This window comes from Callithrix jacchus, chromosome 18 (assembly GCF_049354715.1).
Source record: "Callithrix jacchus isolate 240 chromosome 18, calJac240_pri, whole genome shotgun sequence".
Classification (NCBI taxonomy): domain Eukaryota; kingdom Metazoa; phylum Chordata; class Mammalia; order Primates; family Cebidae; genus Callithrix; species Callithrix jacchus.
In genome coordinates, this window is record NC_133519.1 from 23,987,780 (window position 1) to 24,006,873 (window position 19,094).

The window sequence follows — 19,094 nt, forward strand, 5'->3', positions numbered from 1 at the left end:
AACGAACTTAACCTATATATAAATACAGAGAATAAAGTTCAAATAGTTGTTTCCCATTTAGAAATAACCTTACAATATACATATTATTTAAACTACATGGCCATTAGGATTTAGGGAAAACAGAAACTGACATACATCCTAATATTTTAAAATAAAACATTAGCTTGATTAAAGGTTCTGGTGCCCATGCAGATTTTCATGTCTTACTAATGCCATCTTTCCCTTCACACATTTTCCCTAAATCATTGAAAAGCTGACTTCCCGAGTGCATTTTTGGTTTCGTTTTTTAAAGAAAAAAACGTCTTCTAATTCCTAACTTTCTTTACTACCGACTTGAGAGATGCCATGCGATTTGGGGAACAGCAAACCAGCGTGCAGGGTTTAAAACGCTGCCCGTGACCCGGGCGCCTGATGGTAACTTTCCCGCCCTCTCCTCCCCGACTCTCTGGCACTCGGCGAGTCTCAACCTCCCCATAGGACAGCCCAACCAAGGCCGGGCCGGAGCTGCCGCCGCCACCGCTTCTCCCTTCCCCGTGGGCTGAGGCCGGTGGGACCTAGGCGGGAAGCAAGGAGCGGCACGGGAGTACCACCGTTACCTGAGTGAGGCCCGCACCCAGCAGCGGGGGCTTCGGCCAAAAGGGAGAGCCGGGAAGCGACCACAGAGCAGACAGCTGGAAGGTCGGCTCCGGGAAGCTCTCTGGCGCCCAGGGCCCGCAACGTCGCCGGCCGGGCGGCAGAGAAAGATAAAGCGCTGGACAGCCCGGCCCCTACGCCCCCTGCCTCCCAGCTCCGCTGCGTCACGCGCAGGGCCAGCGCCGGCTGAGCATCCTATTGGTGGTCCCGAGGTTGCCTGGCTCCGCCCACCTCCCCGCCCCTTTCCGGGCGCGCGGGTCTCTGGCGCCAGTGCTCTCAGCTGGTCCTGGCGGCCTGCCAGGGAAGATTCTCACCCGCATAACATGACACGGGCGACAACATCTTGCTTGACACTTCCACCCTAACGGTAGAAAGTGCAGCCGAAACGGGACTACGACAACTCCCTGCAAGTCCGAAACGGCACCCTGCGTGGCAGCGTGGAGCTCCGGGGCGTTTGGCTCCTAGGCCGGCTGGCAGAAGCCGCTTTTGAAGCTGTGTATCATTGCAATTTGAACTGACCATCCAGGAACAACGCAGAACTACTAGCCAGAAGCAAGAATCTCTGGCTTATCTGCACACCAAGATTCGTGCCTTTATCCGGAGCTGACTTATGCTTTGAAAACCAGAGTCTTTCAGCAACATTCAAACTAGATAAGGAGACAAAAAACCTGCACCAAATAATAAAACACACCAAATAATGGGACAACTAAGGGCCATTGAGGCTGGGCCCTTTAGGCTGGGCGCCGTGGCTCACGCCTGTAATCCCAGCACTTTGAGAGGCCTAGGCAGGTGGACACCTGAGATCAGGAGTTCAAGATCAGCCTGACCAACATGGTGAAACCCCACCTCTATTAAATATAAAAAATTAGCCTGGCCTGGTGGCATGCGCCTGTGATCCCAGCTATTCAGCAGGCTGAGGATTTCTTGAACCCAGAAGCCAGAGGTTGCAGTGAGCCAAAACTGTGCCATGCACTCCAGCCTGGGCAACAAGAGCGAAACTCCTCAAATAAATAAATAAATTAAATAAAGGGCCTCTGACTTCATAATCAAAGGAAGAATGATGCAGAGAGATTTGGGACAGAGATTAAATACAACAGTTAATCACCTGGAATTTGTGAAGGCAGAGCTGTAGGTGAATTTAGGGTAAAGGTAGGTGAAAAGACGATGAGAGGAGCAGAGATTGAAGAGTCGAACTCACAGCCTGCAAACTAATATCAGCTAGCCTGGCCTGGCTAACCACTTCTTCCCCACTCTTCTCCAGGACAGGAATCCGTGAACAAATGGATAAAGTTTAACAAAACTGACTACTCTCTGCGGTCCTTTAAACAAAATGGGTTTGTACACATTCCCTTGACCACCCAGCAGGCTGCTCTGTTCACTCCAAAGCAGAACTGGCCAGTTGAGTTTAGTACTGTCTGTCATTGGCAGACCTTCTCTGTTTGGCCTCTTCTACAACTGTGATTGCCACGTGTGCCTACTAGTTGGTGACAGGGTCTGATAGATCCCAGCTGCTTCCCCTCACCCATCCCACTAGTTATAGAGCAGTAGGAACATAGGGACTCATTTCTGTTGGAACTCTGTTGGCCACCTTCTATATACACCAAGATGACTCTTCTTTTCACTGTTGGATTCATACATTCAAAAAATGTTGGTAGGCCGGGCGCGGTGGCTCACACCTGTAATCCCAGCACTTTGGGAGGCTGAGATGGGTGGATCACGAGGTCAGGAGTTCAAGACCAGACTGGCCAACATGGTGAAATCCCATCTCTTCTAAAAAATACAAAAATGAGTTGGGCATGGTGGCTCATGACTGTAATCCCAGCTACTTGGGAGGCTGAGGTAGGAGAATTGCTTGAACTGGGACCCGGGAGGCAGAGATTGCAGTGAGCCGAGATCATGCCACTGCACTCCAGCCTGGGCTACAGAGCAAGACTCCGTCTCAAAAAAAAAAAAAGTTGATAGTGTTCTTGGTGCTAGAAATACAGTGGTGAATAAAACAGAAGAAGCCCCTGCACTTAGAGGCTTATGTTCTGCAGGATTATGTATGAAAGGAAACAAACAGTCCGGGCATGGTGGCTCACACTGTAATCCCAGCACTTTGGGAGGCCGAGGCAGGTGGATCACCTGAGGTCAAGAGTTCGAGACCAGCCTGACTAATATAGAGAAACCCCATCTCTACTGAAAATACAAAATTAGCCCGGCATGGTGGCGTGTGCCTGTAATCCCAGCTACTGGGGAGGCTGAGACAGGAGAATTGCTTGAACCTGGGAGGCAGAGGTTCCAGTGAGCCAATATTGCGCCATTGTACTCCAGCCTGGGCAACAAGAGTGAAACTCCATCTCAAAAAATAAAAATAAAAAGGAAACAAACAAACAGGTGCCTCAAGCCTATAATCCCAGAACTTTGGGAGGCCGAGGCAGGAAGATCACTTTGAGGCCAGGAGTCCAAGACCAGCCTGAGCAGAGTAGTGAGACCCTCCTCTCTACAGAATTCTTTTTTTTTTGTTTGTTTTTTGAGATGGAGTTTCCCTCTGTCGCCCAGGCTGGTATGCAATGGTGCAATTCTGGCTCACTGCAACCTCCACCCCCTGGGTTCAAGCCATTCTGCTGCCTCAGCCTCCTGAGTGACTGGGATTACAGGCATGCATCACCACACCTGGCTAATTTTGTATTTTCAGTAGAGATGGGGTTTCCCCATGTTGGTCAGGCTGGTCTCAAACTCCTGACCTCAGGGGATCTGCCCACCTCGGTCTCCCAAAGTGCTGGGATTACAAGCATGAGCCACCGCACCCAACCCAGAATTTAAAAAGAAAAAAAAATTGCTGGGAATTGTGGCATGCACCTGTGGTCCCAGCTACTCGGGAGGTGGAGGCAGGAAGATTGCTTGTGGTGGGGGGCCAGAGGCTGAGGGCCAGAGGATGCAGTGAGCCAAAAAATCAGCCACTGTACTGCAGCCTGGTCGACAGAGTGGGACTCTGTCTCAAACAAACAAACAAAAGCTTATGTTTCTAAGGGAGAACATAAATAATAAACAGATGAGATAATCACAGGCAGTGATAAGTGTTGAGCAGAAAACAAAACAGAATGGTCCGGGAAGGACTTTCTGAGGAGGCGATTTAGGAGCTAAGACCTAAAAGACAAGAAGGAGCCAGCCAGGCCAACCGGGGTGGCGGGGGAAGAACATTTTAGACAAAGGATAATGGGTGTGAGGCCCGGATGCTGAACTGTGGCTGATGCTGAAGCATGGCTGTTTGAGGAACAGGCCAGGAGGCTTGAGAATGTTAAGCAGGGGTTTGAAGTTGAGTTTGGAGCATTAAGCAGGAACCTAATCAAGTTGTTTGGATTTTTTTGTTAATTACAAAGGCAAGATAATGAAGGATTTGGGTTTTTGTTGTTGTTTTGAGATGCGGTCTCACTCTGTCATCTAGGCGGGAGTGCAGTGGCACAATCAGGGCTCACTGCAGCCTCTACCTCCCCAGTCTCGATAAGCCATCCTCCCACCTCAGCCACTCTAGTAGCTGGGACTACAGGCAGGTACCACCAAACCCCACTAATTTTTGTATTTTTTGTTTCTTGGCTGAGCACAGTGACTCACACCTGTAATCCCAGCACTTTGGGAGGCCAAGGTAGGTGGATCACAAGCTCAGGAGTTCAAGACCAGCCCGGCCAATATGGTAAAACCCCATGTCTACTAAAAATACAAAAAAAAAAAAAAAAGCCAGGTGTGATGTCACCTGCCTGTAATCCCAACTACTCAGGAGGCTGAGGCAGGAGAATTGCTTGAACCTGGGAGGTGGAGGTTGCAGTGAGCAGAGATCTTGCCATTGCATTCCAGCCTAGGCAACAGAGTGAGACTCTGCCTCAAAAAAAAAAAAAAGAGAGAGAAAGAGATGGAGTTTCACTGTGTTGCCCAGGCTGGTCTTGAACTCCTGGACTTAAGTGATCCTCCTGCCTCAGCCTCCCAAAGTGCTGGGATTATAGGCATGAGCCACTGTGCCTAGGCAGTGGTTTGTTTTTTTTAAAACAACTTATTTTTTTTTCTTTTTCTTTCAGTAATGGCTATAAGCAATATTTTTTCTTTCATTACAATTCAAGATGATAAATCAACCTATTTTATAAAGAATGACTTGGAAGGGAGCAGAAATGGAACAAAAGCAGCTAAAGAACAACACAAAGTTATTGGGCGAGTTCACAGGGTAGATGGTGGTACCTGGATTCAGTTGGTTGCTGTGGAAATGGAAATGAAAAGATTTCAGGATATTTTCCTGAGGTGCAGGTGTGAAGAAAGATGACCCTCAGGTTGTTTCCTTAAGCAATTGGGAGGATAGTGATACCATTTAGTGCAAGGTCAAAGACGATATATGATTGGAGGGACTCCAAAGCCTCTGCTCAGACTCCAAGCCTCTCTCACCACTGCACTGGAAATCTCACATTACTCAATCCTTGGAAATCAAGGTTTGGTTTAATGCAAGTGTTGACCTTATCTTATTAAAAGAAAAAAAAACAGGTGTACAGAACTTAAATAGTTGCTAGTGCTATTAGTGCTATAAAGATGAATTAGACTGCCTATTAGAGACACAAATAAGTATAAGCTATTTCAAAACAGTGAGATAAGTGTTACAATAAAAGGATGTTAAAGGCCAGGCGTGGTGGTTCACGCCTGTAATTCCAGCACTTTGGGAGGCCAAGGTGGGCAGATCACCTGAGGTCAAGAGTTCGAGACCAGCCTGGCCAACATGGTGAAACCCTGTCTCTACTGAAAATTCAAAAAATTAGCTGGGTATGGTGGCGGGCGCCTATAATCCCAGCTACTTGGGAGGCTGAGGCAGGAGAATCGCTTGAACCTGGGAGGCGGAGGTTGCAGTGAGCAGAGATTGTGCCACTGCACTCCAGCCTGGGTGACAGAGCAAGACTCTGTCTCAAAAAAAAAAAAGTGTCTACCTAACAGGGTCATTGTGAGGATTAAATGGGTTAATGTCTTCAAAGCTTCAAATACAGACACTGGTATATAGAAGTGCTCAACCAATATTAATAGTTACTATTATTTTATTTTTATTCTTATTTTTGGAGACAGATTTCTTGCTCTGTCACACAGGCTGAAGTGCAATGGCATGATTCTAGCCCACTGCAGCCTCAAACTTCTGGACAAAAATTATGCTCCTGCCATAGCCTCGTGAGTAGCTATGATTAAAGGTGTGAGCCACCAGACCTGGCTAACAGCTATTACTGTTATTTATGTTATTACGTTCTGAGTACAGTGGGAGCAGGTTAATGATTGTCACAGCTGGCAATTGGAGGAGAGGGAAGGGAGAATGGAGGAAGACTAACAAAGCCCAGTTTTCTGAACCAGTAGGAGGAGTTTTGTCATCCGGGTAGGGAGGAGGAACATTCCAAACAAAGGAAAGAAAAGAAAAAAAAAAAACAAGATCAAAGGGCCACAGGCAATAAGGAGTCAGAACCATCCAGGAGACATGAAGAAAGTCAAGTATTGTTAAAGGGGCCAGAGGTAAAGCTGGAGGCAGAACTTACAATGTTTGCAGACCATGTTGAGACATTCTGAGCCATACTCTTTTATTCCGATGGGGGTGGGGTATGGAGAGTGTCTCACTGTCACCCAGGCAAGGCTACAAATCTTGACTCCCTGCAACCTCTGCCTCCCAGGCTGAAGCAATCCTCCCACCTCAGCCTCTTGAGTAGCTGGGACCACAAGCACCCACCACCATGCCTGGATATTTTTTTTTTTTTGGAGAGACAGGGTCTCACTATAGTGCCCAGACCGATACGTATTCTTACACACAGAGGGGAGCCAGTGAAGCATGTTAAGCGGAGGGGAGTTGTGATTTAGGAGGCAAGCGGAGGTGGGGAGATCAAGCAGAAGGGTGATGTGGGAATACAGGTGAGAGATGATAAAGGCTAAACTAAGGCGATAGCAAATGAGAAAGAAAGAAAGGGACATATTTGAAAGATAAAGTGAGAACTGACTGAATTAGATAGTGTTTGGATATTAAGGATGTATCCAGGATTTGTGACTTAGTTCGGGTGGTTAATTAGTGCTGATCACCGAGAGAAGAAAATATATCCTGGAGAAGGAGCCAGAATAAGCTTTACTTGGGTTAATATTTAAACTGCATTAGTCCACCTTCTACCAAGACCTGAAGGAATTGAACAGAAGCAATGAACTTCCGTTCTGTTTTCACAATAAAGTAGCTTTCACGTGTTTTCTGTTTATATCAACAATGCATACTATTGGCAGAAAATAAAATCAAATACAGAAAAGTACAAAGATAAAAGCCATCTCATAGTTCATCCGGAGATGCAGCTAAATGTTGCTGTGGAGAAGGAAAACAGCAATGGCCAGGGCCTGGGACTGAGCCCTACTGCTGGAAGACACTGGGTTCTACAGGAGAGCCAAAAAGGGAAACTGAACAGGAATCAAACCAGGTTTTGAAAACACAAACAAAACATCTCAGTTCTTCAAAGGACCACAACTCCTTTAGTGATACCAAATAGGCAATAAATCTTTTCTTTTTCTTCTTTTTTTGAGACAGAGAGTTTCACTCTTGTCCAGTCTGGAGTGCAATGGCGTGATCTTGGCTCACCGCAACCTCTCAGGTTCAAGTAATTCTCTGGCCTCAGCCTCCTGAGTAGCAGGGATTATAGGCATGCAGCACCACACCTAGCTAATGTTTTGGGTTTTTAATGGAGACAGGGTTTCACCATGTTGGCCAGGCTGGTCTCGAACTCCTGACCTCAGGTGATCCACCCGCCTCAGCCTCCCAAAGTGCTGGGATTACAAGCATGAGCCACTACCCTGGCTGATCCAGTCATCTTTCAAGCTATATCATCACTTGTTTTTCTGCAAACAGAAGTCTTTATATACAAGGGAAAGAGCAATCTATGCTGGTTAAGAAAATCCATCTTCGCTGAGCACGTTGGCTCACGCCTATAATCCCAGCACGTTGGGAGGCCCGGGTGGGTAGATCACTAGGTCAGGAGTTCGAGACCAGCCTGACCAACATGGTGAAACCCCATCTCTACTAAAAATACAAAATTAACCAGGCATGATGGTGGGCACCTGTAATCCTAGCTACTCAGGAAGCTGAGGCAGGAGAATTGCTTAACCTGGGAGGCAGGTTGCAGCGAGCTGATATTGTGCCACTGCACTCCAGCCTGGGGGACAGCTTTGAGACTCTGTCTCAAAGAAAAAAGAAAAAATAAGGAAAATCCATCTTGCCTACCTGGATTTTCTCTAGCTCTAAATAGCAAAGTACCTTTTAGGCAGCACCAGAGATGTAATGATAGTTCAAAGATGTACACGTATGAGGAAACAGCATCAAGTTTCTCAAACACCACTGCTGAGTGGATGCTACCATCTGACCGTCCCATGTAAGAATGAAATAGCTGCCACACAGCTGTGCTTGCCAATGACCCAGTTCATCCTTGCTGACATTACTACCAGAATTTATTCCTCATGATTCTTTCTCCAAAAGGAAGAGGTGAATTTTCCTTATTAGCCTAATATGTATTTTTTTATTTCCATATGGAAGACAGATTTATTCCTTATTAAATAAATAACACAAGTTTGGCCACATGTGATGGCTCACACCTGTAATCCCAGCGCTTTTGGAGGCTAGGTTGGGTAGTTCACTTGAGGCCAGGAGTTTGAGACCAGCCGGCCAACATGCCAAAATTCTATCTCTACTAAAAATGCAAAAATTGGCCAGGCGTGGTGGCGAACGCCTGTAGTCCCAGCTATTTGGTAGGCTGAAGCAGAAGAATCACTTGAACACAGGAGGCAGAGATTGCAATGAGCCAACACCATGCCACTGCACTTTAGCCTGGGCAACAGAGTGAGACTCTGTCTCAAAAAACAAACAGCCAGACGCAGTAGCTCACACCTGTAATCCCAGCACTTTGGGAGGCCAAGGCGGGTGGATCACGAGGTCGAGAGATCGGGACCATCCTGGCCAACATGGTCAAACCCTGTCTCTACTAAAAATACAAACATTAGCTGGGCGTGGTGGCATGCACCTGTAGTCCCAGCTACTCGAGAGGCTGAGGTAAGAGAATTGCTTGAACCCGGGAGGTGAAGGTTGCAGTGAGCCGAGATCTCACCACTGCACTCCAGCCTGCGAGACTCTGTCTCAAAAAAAAAAATAAACAAACAAATAAACAAAACAACAAGCTTCTTGAAAACTTCAAACATTGAAGTTTTTCACTGAGGATTTTGCATTTGTGAATTTTTCTTAATATACTCTTTTTTTTTTGAGATGGAGTCTCACTCTGTCACTCAGGGTAGAGTGCAGTGGCATGATCTTGGCTCACTGCAACACCTCTGATTCCTGGATTCAAGTGATTATCCTGCCTTAGCCTCCCGAGTAGCTGGGATTACAGGCGTCCCACACCTCACCCGGCTAATTTTTGTAGTTTTAGTAGAGACAGGGTTCCACCATGTTGGCCAGGCTGTTCTCAGGCTCCTGACCTCAGGTAATCGGACTCCCAAAGTGCTGGGATTATAGGCATGAGCCACCATGAATCCCAGGCCTATATACTTTATTTTTTGAAGTTTGCTTTTTTTCTTTTCTGAGATGGAGTCTGGCTCTGTTGCCCAGACTAGAGTACAGTGGCATGATCTGGGGTCAGTGCAACCTCCGCCTTCCAAGTTCTAGCAATTCTCCTGCTTCAGCCTCCTGAGTAGCTGGGATTGCAGGTGTTTGCTGCCACACCCAGCTAATTTTTTGTACTTTTAGCAGAGACAGGGTTTCACCATGTTGGCCAGGCTGGTCTGGAACTCCTGACCTCAAGTAATCCACCCACCTCAGCCTCCCAGAGTGTTGGGATTACAGGCGTGAGCCACTCCATCCAGTTCAGAGCAGTTTTAGGTTCATGGGCAAGTTCAGCAGAATGTATATATGCCACCTGCCCCCATACATGTACATATAGCCTCCCCCATTGTCAACATCTGCCACTTGAGTGGTACATTTGTTCCAGTTGAGGAACTGACATGGACACATCATTATTACCCAATGTTCATAGTTTACATTATGGTTCACTCTTGTTATTGATATTATTATTATCAAATGTATATATTTTTGAGATGGAGTTTTGCTCTTGTTGCCCAGGCTGAAGTGCAATGGCGTGATACTGGCTCACCACGACCTCTGCCTCTGGATGCAAGCAATTCTCCTGCCTTAGCCTCCTGAATAGCTGGGATTACAGGTGTGCACCACCACACCTGGCTAATTTTTAATTTTTTAAATTATACTTTAAGTTCTATGGTGCATATGCAGAATGTGCAGGTTTGTTACATAGGTATACATGTGCCATGGTGGTTTGCTGCATCCATTCCCCCATCATCTACATTATGTATTTCTCCTAATGTTAGCCCTCCCCTAGTCCCCCACCCACTGCTATCCTTCCTTTAGCCCCCCACCCCCTGATAGGCCCCAGTGTGTGATGTTCCCCTCTCTGTGTCCATATGTTCTCATGGTTCAACACCCACTTATGAGTGAGAACATACAGTGTTTGGTTTTCTGTTCTTGTGTCGGTTTGCTGAGAATGATGGTTTCCAGGTTCATCCATGGCCCTGCAAAGGACATGAACTCATCTTTTTTATGGCTGCATAGTATTCCATGGTGTATATGTGCCACATTTTCTTTACCCAGTCTGTCTTTGATGGGCATTTGGGTTGGTTCCAAGTCTTTGCTATTGTGAACAGTGCCACATTAAACATAGGTGTGCATGTGTCTTTATAGTTGAATGTTTTATAATCCAATGGGATTGCTGAGTCAAATGATATTTCTAGTTCTAGATCATTGAGGAATTGCCACACTGTCTTCCACAATGGTTGAACTAATTTACACTCCCACCAACAGTGTAAAAATGTTCCTTTTTCTCCACATCCTCTCCAGCATCTGTTGTCTTCAGATTTTTTAATGATCGCCATTCTAACTGGCATGAGATGGTATCTCAATGTGGTTTTGATTTGCATTTCTCTAATGACCAGTGATGATGAGCTTTTTATCATATGTTTGTTGGCTGCATAAATGTCTTTTGAAAAGTGTCTGTTCATATCCTTCGCCCACTTTATGATGGAATTGTTTGTTTTTTTCTTGTAAATTTGTTTAAGTTCTTTGTTGATTCTGGTTATTAGCACTTTGTCAGATGGGTAGATTATAAAAACTTCCTCCCATTCTGTTGGTTGCCTGTTAACTCTAATGATAGTTTCTTCTGCTGTGCAGCAGCTCTTTAGTTTGATTAGATCCCATTTGTCAATTTTGGTGTTTTTTGCAATCGCTTTTGGTATTTTAGTCATGAAATCCTTGCCTATGCCTATGTCCTGAATGGTATTGCCTAGATTTTATTCCAGAGTTTTTATGCTTTTAGGTCTTATGTTTAAATCTTTAATCTATCTGGAGTTAATTTTTGTATAAGGTGTAAAGAAGGGATCCAGTTTCAGCTAAATTGTATTATTACCCTACTCAAAAAGCTTCTATATCAGAGACTGCTGGCTGCTTACTCAATATCTATTTTCTCTTTTTCTTTAGTAACAGATCTTGATTTTATTCTGGACAATAGTGAGTGTGCCTGATCAAAAGGTCAGGGTGAGCTGGGCTCAGTGGCTCACACCTGTTATACCAGCATTTTGGGAGGCCGAGGCAGGCGGATCACCTGAGGTCAGGAGTTCAAGACCAGCCTGGTCAACATGGTGAAACCCAGTATCTACTAAAAATGTTTTAAAAAATGAGTCAGGCATGGTGGTAGTCACTTGTAATCCCAGCTATTCAGGAGGCTGAGGCAGAATTGCTTGAACTCAGGAGGCAGAAGTTGTGGTGAATCGAGATCACACCACTGCACTCCAGCCTGGGTAACACAGCAAGACTCCAACTCAAGTCCTATGAACTAATTACCCATTTGGTTAACAATCTGAGAAAATGATATACAAATAGATTTTGAATGAATAAATATTGGAAAATTTTTTGAAAAAAAAAAAGACTCCAACTCAAAAAAAAAAAAAAAAAAAAAAAAGGCCGGAGTGTCTAGGTTTCCCTGTAGCATGAGATATGCACTGAAATGTAAATAGAATTTTTTGGATGGGTTTTCAAGAAAACTCCTGTAAAGGAGTGTTAACTCACCTGGAAATGGAATATTTTTGTTTCTCTACCCCTTTTTCTTCATTTGTCTAGGAAATAAAATATAATATTTGGCCACCATTTCAGACCATAAGGAAACTTCTAAGAATGAAATTCATGACTAAGAAGAGTAGAACAGAAAGGGAGAATGAGTGAGCGACTGTGGAGTCTTCATGGGAGTCCTGAACTGTCTATCTTCAGCCTGCTTTATATGAGACAGAAATAAATTCTAATTTTGTTTACCCAGTTATATGGTTCTCCTTTGTTTTTCATGTTTTTGAGACACAGTCTCAATCTGTCGCCCAGGAGTGCAGGGTATAATCTCGACTCACTGCAACCTCTGCCTCCCAGGTTCAAGTAATTCTCCTGCCTCAGCTTCCCAAGTGGCTGAGATTACAGGTGCCCACCACCACGTCTGGCTAAGTTTTGTATTTTTAGTAGAGCTGGGGTTTCAACATGTTGACCAGTTTGGTCTCGAACTCCTGACCTCAGGTAATCCGCCTGCCTCAGCCTGCCAAAGTGCTGGGATTACAGGCATGAGCCACCATGCACTCCAGGCCTATGCACTTTATTTTTTAGAGCAGTTTTTTTGAGATGGAGTCTGGCTTTGTTGCCCAGGCTGGAGTGCGGTGGCGTGATCTCAGATCACTGCAACCTCTGCCTCCTGAGTTCAGGTGCCTCTCCTGCCTCAGCCTCCTGAGTAGCTGGGGTTACAGGTGTGCACCAGGACACCCAGCTAATTTTTGTATTTTTAGTAGAGATGGGATTTCTCCATGTTAGCTAGGATGGTCTTGAACTCCTGACCTCAGGAGATCGATATGCCTCAGCCTCCCAAAGTGCTGGGATTACAGGCATGAGCTACTGCACCCAGCCTTATATGGCTTTCCTTTTATTGTAACTGGATCTAGTTCTAATGAACATGCTAGCTATTACCTACTGAATTAGGCACAAATTTTTGAGAACAGCATTCAAGATCTTTCATAGCATTGTTCTAAAGTCCAAAAAAGATTAAAATATTATGTAAATATTTTTTCACTTGTATCTTCCACTATTATCATACTCATATACAGTCAGAATGAGAATACCATGATTCCTTGGCTCTGGATAATTTGATAATTCTTTTTTATCCTGAATGCCCATGATTCAAATCTCAGAAATTCTCTTCCCTCATCTGTAGTTTACCTTTAACCTTACGTCTCTGTCTGTAGAAATCCAACTCACCCTTAAAGACGTAATTAAAATGCCAACTCCTTCTCAAAACTCTTATATTTCCACAAGATTATTCATTAGCTACCAAAAGAAAGAGCTCACCTGAGATCAAAACAAATCCAAAAGAATGGCTTCAAAATCTACCCCTGCCTGAATTTAGTTAAAACTGCTTGGCTGGCGCGGTGGCTCAAGCCTGTAATCCCAGCACTTTGAAAGGATGAGGTGGGTGGACCACAAGGTCAAGAGATCGAGACCATCCTGGTCAACATGGTGAAATCCCATCTCTACTAAAAATACAAAAAATTAGCTGGGCATGGTGGCATGTGCCTGTAATCCCAGCTACTCAGGAGGCTGAGGCAGGAGAATTGCTTGAACTCAGGAGGCAGAGGTTGCGGTGAGCTGAGATTGCGCCATTGCACTCCAGCCTGGGTAACAAGAGCGAAGCTCCGGTCTCAAAAAAAAAAAACTGCTTACGGAGCAATTTATGTCCCCGAGAATTGCTGAAAACAATAGAGCGATTAGTGGAAAACAGCAGACATTTAGTGTAGCCTGAGAGCTGGATTTGATAACCAATGAAGCACCCAGCTTAACAGAGAAATCAAGAAAGAGATAGGCTGAGAGCTTTGCTGAAATCACTGCATCCCAGGACAGTCCTCCAGAAGGGACACAGAAAGCTTCACGTTGCAGGGGAGATAGACTTCACGAAAATAGCCATGTCCCTAAAATAAATAAAATAATAAATTATTAATGACAGTAATAGTAATAAAAACAAGCTCTAGAGAGGAGTAAAGAGAGTCAGTATCCAGAGTTGCTATGGACTAAATGTCCAGTTTTCAACAACAACGATAAAATTATAATACGTGAAAAGAAACAGAAAAGTGTGACTTTTATACGAGGAAAACAAACACAAAAACAGGCAACAGAAATACCTGTGTGAGGTCCCAGATATCAGATTTAACAAACTGTTCAAAGACCTAAATGAAACTATGCTTTAAAAAATAAAGATAAAGAGGCCGGGCGCAGTGGCTCACACCTGTAATCCCAGCACTTTGGGAGGCCAAAGCAGGTGGATCACCTGAGGTCAGAAGGTCAAGACCAGCCTGGCCAACATGGCAAAACCCCATCTCTGCTAAAAATACAAAAAATAGCCAGGCATGGTGGTGGGCACTTGTAATTCCAGCTACTCAGGAGGCCGAAGCAGGAGAATTGCTTGAACCTGGAGGCAGAGTTTGCAGTGAGCCAAGATCATGCCATTGCACACCAGCCTCGGCAAGAGAGTGAGACTCCATCAAAAAAAAAAAAGTAAATGAAGTTATGAGGACAATGTCTCATCAAATAGAGAATATCGATAAAGCCAAATAAAATATTTTTAACAGCCAAATGGAAAGTCGAGGGTTGAAAGTACAATTGAAATTAAAATTTTTCTGGAGGATCTTGACAGTAGATTTTAAGTGATGGAACAAGTAATCAGCAAACCTGAAGATATGCCAATAGAAAATGCAATTCAAAGAACACAGGGGAAAAAAGAATGAAGAAAAGGAAAGAGGGCCTCAGCGAAATGTGAGACATCATTAAGTGCATCGACATATATGTAATGGTAGTACCAGAAAGAGAGGATAGAGAAAGGAACAGGAAAAAAATACTTAAAGAAATAGTGGCTGAAAACTTCCCAGATTTGATGAGAAACATTCACCTAAACGTCCAAGAAGCTCAACGAATTCCAGGTAGGACAAACTCAGCCAGGTGCAGTCACTAACACCTATAATCCCAGCACTTTGGGAGGTGTATCACTTGAGACCAGCAGTTCAAGACCAGCCTGGCTGACATGGTGAAATTCCATCTCTCCTAATGTTACAAAAATTAGCTAGGTATGGTGGTGCTTGCCTGTAATCCCAGGTACCCGTGTGTCTGAGCCATAAGAATCACTTGAACCTGGGAGACAGAAGTTGCAATAAACTGAGATCATACCACTGCACTCCAGCCTGGGCAACAAAGTGAGAGCCAGCCTCAAAAAACAAAGCAAAACAAAAAACAAAACCAAGTAGTATAAACTCAAAGAAATCTGCACCTAGAAACATCATAGTAAAAATGTTGAAAGCCTAAGACAAGTGGAAAATCTTGAAAGTAGTAACTTATTGGGGCTGGGCACAGTGGCTCACGCCTATAATCCCAGCACTTTGGGAGGTCCAGGCAGGTGGATCACTGGAGTTGGGAGTTCGAGACCAGCCTGACCAACATTCAGAAACCCCATCTCTACTAAAAATACAAAATTAACCAGGCATGGTGGCGCATACCTGTAATCCCAGCTACTCAGGAGGCTGAGGCAGGAAAATCACTTGAATCTGGGAGGTGGAGGTTGCAGTGAGCCGAGATTGTGCCATTGCACTACAGCCTAGGCAACAAGAACAAAACTCCGTCTAAAAAAAAAAAAAAAAGTAGTAGGTTATTGGGAAACAATAAGATTAACAGCTAACTTCTTGTCAGAATCAATGGAGGCCAGAAAGCAACAGGATAATATGTTTCAAGTGCTGACAGAAGGGAAAAGACCTGTCAGCCAAGAATGAAAGCCAGAAAACTATCTTTCAAACATAAGGGCAAAACAAAGACATTCACTGACAAACAAAAAGAGGATTTGGTTTGTTTGTTTTGGGGTTTTTTTTGGCTAGCAGATCCACCTTACAAGAATTAATAAAGGAAGTTCTTTTTTTTTTTTTTTTTGAGACAGTAGGTGCCAGGCTGGAGTGCAGTGGTGCGATCTCGGCTCACCGCAACATCCACCTCCTGGGTTCAAGCAATTCTCCTGCCTCAGCCTCCAAGTAGCTGGGACTACAGGCACGCGCCACCATGCCCAGCTAATTTTTGTATTTTTAGTAGAGACGGGGTTTCCCCGTGTTGGCCAGGATGGGCTCGATCTCTTAACCTTGTTATCCACCCACCTCGGCCTCCCAAAGTGTTGGGATTACAGGCGTGAGCCACCGAGCCCGGTCAAACAAAGTTCTTTAGGCTGAAATCAAGTGGCTCCAGTAATTTGAATTTATGTGAAAAAAAACAAAGAGTACTGGCAAAGGTAATTATGTAATTACAAAAAAATAGTATATTTCTTCTTGTTTCCTCTCTTATCTGATTTAAAAAGCAATCATATAAGCCAGTATATTAAAAACAATCATATAAACCAGCATGTATATGTGTGTGTGTGTGTGTGTGTGTGTGTGTATATATATATATATACACACATACATATAAACCAATCATATAAACCAGTTTTGAATTGTTAGAGAAATGTCACATATTTAGCAATAACAACACAAATAAGGTAGGTAGAAGCAACGCTATAGTAAGATAACTCTGAAACCCACAGAACTAATGAAGAGAACCAGAAATGGTAAATAGGAGGGTTAATATAACAAACTCCATAAATATATACTTGCTCTCTTTTCTTTTCACAGCTTAATAGACTAACAATTATATAAAGTAATAATTATAATAAAGTATTTATGGGTCTAAATATATATCCATATATAGATATAATTGGTATATCTATATTATACCAAAGGAGAAAGAGGGAATAGTACTATATAGGAATGGTATTTCTTTACCTCACTGGAATTAACTTGGAATAAATCTCAACAAGATTCTGCTCAGTTAGGATGATATGGTAAGCCCTAGAGTGAGCACTAAAAAAATAAAAACACAGGGCTGGGTGCAGCGGCTCACAACTGTAATTCCAGAGCCTTGGGAGGCCGAGGTGGGAGGATCACTTAAGTTCCAGACCAGCCTAACCAACATAGTGAAAGCCACACATGTACATGCGTGGTGCATGCCTATAATCTTAGCTACTCGAGAGGCTGAGGCACGAGAATCGCTTGAACCTGTGAGGCAGAGGTTGCAGTGAGCTGAGACTGCACCACTGCACCAGCCTGGGCAACAGAGTGAGATTCTGTCTAAGAAAAGAAAGGAACAGAATAGAATAGAGAGTAGAACAAAAGACAAGAAGTAGTAAAAAAAATCAGTAAAGGAATAAAAATGTTATGTTAGAAAATACTCACTTATTAAAAAAAAAAAGCAAAGGAGGAAGAGAAGAACAAAAAAGACATGAGAGATAGAAACAAAAATGTTAATGTCAGGTCGGGCACGGTGGCTCATGCCTATAATCCCAGCACTTTGGGAGCCCGAGGCGGGTGGATCACGAGGTCAAGAGATCGAGACCATCCTAGTCAACATGGTGAAACTCCATCTCTACTAAAAATACAAAGATTAGCTGGGCATGGTGGCACACGCCTGTAGTCCCAGCTACTAGGGAGACTGAGGCAGGAGAATTGCTTGAACCCAGGAGGCGGAGGTTGCAGTGAGCCGAGATCGTGCCATTGCACTCCAGACTGGGTAACAAGAGCGAAACTCAGTCTCAAAAAAAAAAAAAAATTTTAATGTCAGACATAACTTCAACTATATCAATAATAATAATAAATGTTAATAAATTGAGAAATCCAATAAAATCGAATCAGAAGGTAGAGATTGTCAGACTACATTTACAAAAGAGATCCAACTGTACACTGGCTACAGAAGACAGTTTACATTCAAAGATACACATACTACTGGGCACAGTGGCTCACGCCTGTAATCCCAGCACTCTGGGAAGCAGAGGCAAGTAGATCACCTAAGGTCAGGAGTTCGAGACCAGCCTGACCAACACGGTGAAACCCTGTCTCTACTAAAAATTCAAATTAGCCAGGCATTGTGGTGCATGCCTGTAATCCCAGCTACTTGGGAAGCCAAGACACGAGAATCACTCGAACCCAGGAGGCAGAGATTGCAGTGAGCCAAGATAGCACCATTGTACTCCAGCCTGGGCAAAAAGGGAAAAACTCCATCTCAAAAACAAAAACAAAAACAAAAAAAACCCACATAGATTGAAAGTAAAAGAATGAAAAAGTACATACAAAGAGCAGCCATAAGAAAGCTGGTCTGACTGTACTCATATCAAACAAAACAGACTTTAAGTGAAAAGATGTAAAAATGATACAACTACTTTTCAAAAGAGTCTGCCAATTAAACATAGAGTTACCATATGACCTAGCAATTCCATTCTTAGGTACATACTCAAGAGAAATAGAAACATTAAGGACGCACAAAAACTTGTACAAGAATATTCACAGCAGCATTACTCACAGTAGCCAAAAGACACCGCCCAAATGTTTGTCCACTAATGAATGGATTGTTAAAATGTGGTGTGGGGACATTATTCAGCCCTTAAAAAAAAACGTGGATGAACGTGGATGAACCTTGAAAATGGGCTAAGTGACACCAAGCTCTTGCAAAGGATGACAAATTGTATGATTCCGTTCATATGAAATGTCCCGAATGGGTAAATCCATAGAGATAGAAGGTAGCTTGGTAGTTGCCTAGAGCTGGGAAAATTGGTGGGAAAAGGCGAGTGTTTGAAGATAAGGAGTTTCTTTTTGGGGGTGATGAAAATGTTCTAAAATTGTGGTGATTTGCACAACTCTGCTTATATACTGAAAAAAGCATTGAATTGTACACTTGAAACCGGTGAACTGTATATTTTGTGAATTCTATCTCAATAATGTTGAGGCAAAACTCTTATCTGCTGATAGCTATCTGAATGGTGATTACCTTTTGCCCGCATGAGTGAGCTTGCTGATGTGTCAGAGATGCTCAGTGTCTGAACTGGACAGTGATTACATGCATATACGCAAGTATAAAAGTTCTTCAAATTATATACTTAAGATTTGTGTACTTTACTATATGCATGCCTCAGATGAAAAGAAAGACATTTTTCTTTATTTATTTTTTTGAGCTGGAGTCTCACTCTGTTGCCCAGGCTGGAGTGCAATGGCTCAGTCTCAGCTCACTGCAACCTCTGCCTCCCAGGTACAAGCGATTCTCCTGCCATGGCCTCCCTAGTAGCTGGGATTACAGGTGTGCACCACCACATCCGACAATTTTTGTATTTTTAGTAGAGATGAGGTTTCACCATGTCCGCCAGGCTGGGCTCGATCTCCTGACCTCAGGTGATCCATCCGCGTTGGCCTCCCAAAGTGCTGAGATTACAGGTGTAAGCCACCATACCTGGCCAAAACATTTTTATTTTTAATTTTTATTT

At 43.9% G+C, this 19,094-nt stretch overlaps 1 protein-coding gene across 12 annotated transcripts in view; it reads right to left on the minus strand.

The window, feature by feature from the left end:
- SOAT1 (sterol O-acyltransferase 1) overlaps positions 1–718 on the minus strand; it is a 72,249-nt gene extending 71,531 nt beyond the window's left edge. For all 12 annotated transcript variants that reach the window (XR_013529487.1, XR_013529489.1, XR_013529488.1 and 9 more), the window contains exon 1: positions 597–718. The gene's annotated coding sequence lies outside the window, so the exon portion shown is untranslated. The remainder of the gene's footprint in view (positions 1–596) is intronic.
- Positions 719–19,094: the final 18,376 nt, after the last annotated feature.